At 34.5% G+C, this 5,990-nt stretch overlaps 1 long non-coding RNA gene across 1 annotated transcript; it reads left to right on the plus strand.

The window, feature by feature from the left end:
* Nucleotides 1-2,159: 2,159 nt before the first annotated feature.
* On the plus strand, nucleotides 2,160-3,205 carry LOC117914971. Its single transcript, XR_004651348.1, has 3 exons — nucleotides 2,160-2,268; nucleotides 2,369-2,472; nucleotides 2,552-3,205. It is a non-coding gene; the product is annotated as an uncharacterized LOC117914971 (long non-coding RNA).
* Nucleotides 3,206-5,990: the final 2,785 nt, after the last annotated feature.

The following is a 5,990-nucleotide window of genomic DNA, read 5'->3' on the forward strand; positions in this document are numbered from 1 at the left end:
GTTTTCTAAGTTGCATGAAACACTATGAAAATCCTAAGTGCACTTATGCATTCATCTTACATTCGTTTCCTATGATCACAAGCCTTCCAAAAGTCTCGATCTTGTATCCATTTGGTCCTTTGATGAATTTTCGAGTTTATGCCTGAGATTCTTAACCATTAAACCAATTAGTCACTTAACCATGGTTTGTTATCATCAAAACCCGATTAGGAGAACCCTTGGGCTAACAAGATAATATGAAGGAAACAATTCCTTGACCAGTCATGGTAGCTAATATACCAACTACCACTTTGTTTTTTTGATTTCCTAGACATGGTTATAAGAAGTAGACCAGTAAAAAGAGTTGATCATGTGGTCAGTAGCACCGTAGTCAATTACACAAGCACTAGATAAACAGTCTTTTGAAGCTCTAAGGAAAAAGAGTTTGAGTACTTATCTGAGTGAGCCAATGAATACGAGGCATTAGGCTTTTCTAGAGAGGTCAAGAAGTTTTGAAGTCTTTCTATTTCTTCTTTGTTTAGTCCTCTACTATCAGATCTTTTGTAATTTGAGGTTTTATGGTTGGATTTATCTTCTAGCAGGGCTATATGTGCCTGTTTTTCCTTCTGTCCAGCTTGCCAATTTCAGTTATTATTGCCCTTCTCAAAGGATTATTACTTCCCATAATGTCTTCTACAATCCTCCCTTGTGTGTCTTGGCTTCTTGTAGCAAGTACACCATACTCTATCTTTGTTATTCTGTGGTCTAGGGGTCTGATTCTTTCCATTTCTTTCTCCAGTAGCCACTCCATTATTCTGTTGATTGGTATTTGGCTTGACTACATCAAGAGTTGATCCTTCTCTTGGTGAGGCTTCTAACACAATTATTCTCCTATTGGCTTCTGCCCTTGCAATTGAGAACACTTCATTGAGGGAGGAAGTGTCTCTTCTCAAGAATTTACACTCTTAACTTAATCATATTCAACATTCAATCCAACAAGAAATTAAAAAAATTTCTCCCTTTCAACAAACTTTTGTAGCATGAGTGTATCTGCACTACATTTCATCTTGAAACTTTGATAATAATTCAACTCAAGCCACAAACTTTTTAAGGTATATAGTACTCAATTACAAACAAAGTACCTTGTTTGATGGATGAAATTTTTATTTTTATTTCATAAATCTGAGCTGCATCTTCTATCTTTGCTTAACAGCCTCCCAAATCTCCTTTGATGTTGTGAGAAACTGCAAGTCTCACTAATCTCCGGTGGCATCAAGTTCCAAAGCTAAGACATTATCATTGAATCTTTTCATCCCATGCAGCAAACTTTGGGTCTTCTGGGCTTGGTAGCTGTCCAACTAAATGACTTAACCTCCCCTTTCCTTTTAAGGAATGCCTTCACAAGGGAGAGATTTGGACATTACTAGATATTTCATACATGTTGAGAAAGCAAACAAAACCAAAGAGAACATGGGAAAACCAACAATGAAGGTTGTATTTCTCTATGTCGATTTCGGCAATGAAGGCCAAGAATCATTTACAGTGAAAGTGTGTGTGTATATATATATATGTATATATATATATGTATATATATATATTATATATATGTATATAGAATGTAGACACCAGTAATAACTATACAGAAAAGGAGGAGATCCTTGACATATATGTTCCAAATTTTATCATTGATTATAGCTCTAGTTTACAGCTGCAATGAAGGCCAAGAATCATTTACAATGAAAGTGTGTGTGTGTGTATATATATAGATATATGTATTGAATGTGGACACCAGTAATAACTATACAGAAAAGGAGGAGATCCTTAATAGACATATATATTCCAAATTTTATCACTGATTATAGCTCTAGTTTACAGCTTGTATAAGCTTCAAATTTCAATCAATCACAATCAATCAAGCTGTGAATCAATCACTGTTTCTCTGGAAAGCATTAAAATAAATTTGAAAAAGGGGTTGCTGTGTTCCTTTGTGGTGTGGTTTCGTTTGGTGGCAATTGATGCATCAGTGACTTAGGAATAATTGAAACAACAAACCATGTCTTGTTATTGCAAGTATTTACTTTAGTGCAATTCTTGAATTTCATGAATATTTGGGAAATATTCACAATATTAGAAGAAAGTATGATTTTTTATTTGAAAATTTGATGCTGTCTTTCTCTCTCACACACGTGTTAATGCTTGCTGCATCAGAGCCTAAGTGTTCAACAGCTTTATAGAATATGTACACTATACTGGGATGACAACTACAACACTCGAAGTGTCTCACCAGATGTAAGTTAAATAATAATAAAATTCATCTTCAACAATGCTTAAGGATTTTTTTTATTATTGAGCAAATACTAATTTGGTGCTCTAAATTTAATTTGTTCAGGTCATTTCCAGCATGTGGGAACTAATGCCAGAGGACTCCAATGATACTGCCAGTGACTCTAATGATGCTGCTAGCAACTCATTTTTGTTGGATGACAATTCCAGGTGAAAGAGAATTCTTTTTCCAAAACAAAAAAAATTGATATTCCAGACTCCTACTCTAATCATGCCTTGGTAAATGCAGCATTCCTTTCTCAGTTGATGACATTTCTAGTGCTATTCATGAGAAGGATTTCTCAGATGTAAAACCTGCTGCTCAACTTCTGGAGAATCAAGCCTTCCAATTTTTACAGGATTAAAGGCCGTGGTTCTTTCATTCTTTTTTCTAGCCTGCAATGGCCACCACATAAGATGGTTACTGGTGTTCTTCCTGCCAGTGCCACAATGTAGATCCACCACCATTTTTTGGTCAACACAGGTTTCTCCACTTGGCAACATCCATTGCCCTGGATGTAAAATTATGCTCTTTTTTTTTTTTTTTTTTTTTGTTGTTGTTGTTCTAAAAAAAAAATTAGGGTTGTAAAATTCAATTAGGCTGATTCAAATAGTTTAAAAGGGGCAGGGATGCGGTTTAATCTTTTGCATTTTCTTTATATTTGATGGGACAATGGGAGTGAACATTCTTTGTAGGACTGGTAGGAGGCGTATTTTTAAATGTAGTGTGGTGGAAGGAGTTGCCCTTAAGATCGCACTTCTCCAGCCCAGTGGGGAGCTGCTCTTAAAGAGAACTTTCTCCGGCACCCCAGATTTTCATTTTGTACAAAGCTGACAGAATGTGGCAAGATATTTATTGTAGTTCAACCTTTTGATTAAACTGGTTTCATTACATCCCTTGTAGAGACGAGCTCAGACTGACTAGAATCTAATGGCACTAGTACTTGTTTCTAAAATGTAAGCTCATCCTGACTCCTGTAGAATTTGATTGCTGAATTAGTATGCCTTATAATATAGTTTTATGAGCAAGAGAAAATTCCGGTTTTTCTTTTTGAGAAGCCAAAGCTGCTTGTATTAAATTTGACATGAAGGTGGAGGATGCTTCTACTGTCTATTTCACCATCCTCGCTACGCGACTCAAATGCAAGTCATGGTTGCCTGATAACCCTTGGTCAATGTTCCTGTGTTCATACACGGTTACGAGGCTTGTAAACAAAATTCATGCTATCCCCAATGGATTCTCTTTCTCAATCATGTCCCATGCCCCATGCCCCACCACCTTGTGAAATTTTGAGCAAGCCTCCAAAAGAAGAAATAACCCAGTGGCTCAACCTGCATTTGAATTTTCTTCTTTTTATCCTTTTTTAGGTTTATTTCTCTCCCAAAATGCTAAAAATAAAAACTAGAAATATCATTAATATTAAGCCACTCGGTGCCGTGGTTGAAGAAGCAAAGATAAGATTGGTTGGGAAGTCATGATGCTATAGGGGAACGTGTTTCTTTCTTGGTGAATGGTCCTCATCACCATCAAGAAAATTTCAATTCCCTCATCAAACTGTTTGTAGAACTTTGTATTATGATTTGATGATCTGATAATTGTAAATGAGTTCACATTGTAATTATGATCGTCATATTATTGAAGACTTAATTGATAAGGCCCAAGTCTCATGTGAAATCACATGTGCTGCCTCCCCCAACCCCCCATCTTTGACTCTCTCTCTCTCTCCTCCACACCCCACCAGGGAACATTTGACTTTAAGATACTTGCCGTTATTACAGTTAATTCAGTTAGTTGCATCTCCTTGTATCATTTTATTTTCCTCTTCTCATCACACTCATGTCATTCACCTACTTGGACTCTCATGTCTTCAGTTAAATTTCTTCCTCAGCTTCAAATCACTCACTGCAATAAACTCCCATATTTATTTCATCATATATTCTATTTTTCATAGAATCAAAATTTATTTTTATTGGGTAATTAAAAATAAAAAAAGATGTATATGCTCTTAAAAAAATCTGTCCATTGATTGGGGCTACATGGTCGGATATGATTATAGCTTGCATAAAAATTTTGAACTAAATTACATAATTTGGCACACCTAATTATTATTATTCCATTTAGAATCTTAATCATTTGATCATCCATTAATCACATTCATTTGAGTTTCATAATTAAAATTTCTAGCCATGAAATATTAATTGTTAGTTGAGGGAGATTGCTATTGCTCATAAACCGACCATCACATGATCCTCTTTCATCTCTCTCAAATTATTAAAAGGAAAAAAGAAATCACAAGATTTTGGAACACATGGTTGAACACAAGAAAGATCTTTGTGGGAGGATGGCATTTGGATGCCAAAATGGAAATGGACTTGATTCCATTCATTCAAACCCTTAACTGCCCACCTTGTTAACCTAATCGACTCATTGGAAACTGTGCCTAAATATTATTTCCAAACTACTTGACCCCATGATCCACTATGTTCATTCATTCATTCATGCTCAATTATTTTATATATTATCATCATCTACTTTTCAATGAGTGCTTTGAATATTCTTTGATTATTTTTTAAAACCTTTTTTACTTTTCATTTTTCTTTAAAATTTATAAAGGACCTATTTTTAGTTCTAAATTTAATATAAAATATTTAAAACCAATTTTTGTAAAAAGGCAAATGATTGTTCTGATGTTTTCATGCGTACCAAGGAAAAAAGTGATGCTCGTACTAAAATAAAGCCTACATGTGGGTAAAAAAAGTGATGTTTGTACTAAAAAAAAAGGACACTTGTGGGTGGGCTTTGTGAGAAAAAGGTTCAAATTTTCTTTTTTTTTTTTTTTAAGTGAAGTCCTCAAAATATGAATATTGGAGCATCCAATAATAATTTTTTTTTTCATTTTTTAGACAAATTATTTTATGTTCTTTTTTCTTGATTGGTCCTTTTCCTTATTATTTTCCTTAGTTGCATATAAAGTCTAAAAGTTAGGATGATGGAGTTCGTATGAATAAAGATTTATCTCAATGATTTAAAACACTGGGAAATTTCTCTCAAGTATTTTTTATAAGTGGGTTTTCATCATCAACTCGAGAACCTTTGCAGCCCAAAAGATTATCCCAATAAACAAACACACAGCCCCATTTGCAAAGAAATATTCTTTATATGATTATGGGGTTCTGCTAAATTATTTTATGGAGTTGATTAATGGAAGTTGTAGTGGTTTTTGATGGTCAAATCAGAGATCATGGCATGTTTAATCCAAATTTTGTTTTAAGCAATGTGTTCCCACAAATGATGCCTATAGAGATGCTTGTGGGAAGATGGTTCTTCACAATATTTTTGTTTCACTAGTCCCCATGTTTCCATGTGCCCTCTGAATTTTGAAGAAATGTTGGTGACTCTCACATTCATAGAACTAGGAAAGGGAGTTCCTTTTTTTCTCTCTCTCAAAACTTTTGGGAGTTATGGAGGCAATGAGTGTGGGTACTTAAATAAAATAAGGTTGTTCAGAGATTCACAAACCGTATTGTACTTTAAGAAAATCTAATGGGCCCCTCTTCTAATCATGAAAACAAAGGTAAAACCCTAGGGAAATTTTATGGGTCCTCTTCTAATCATGAATTTTATTTTATTTTAAGGTTCCTCAACAACCATCTAAAAGATATACATTCCCCAAGTTCTCTTTGATTGA

This window comes from Vitis riparia, chromosome 5, assembly GCF_004353265.1.
Source record: "Vitis riparia cultivar Riparia Gloire de Montpellier isolate 1030 chromosome 5, EGFV_Vit.rip_1.0, whole genome shotgun sequence".
Classification (NCBI taxonomy): Eukaryota; Viridiplantae; Streptophyta; class Magnoliopsida; order Vitales; family Vitaceae; genus Vitis; species Vitis riparia.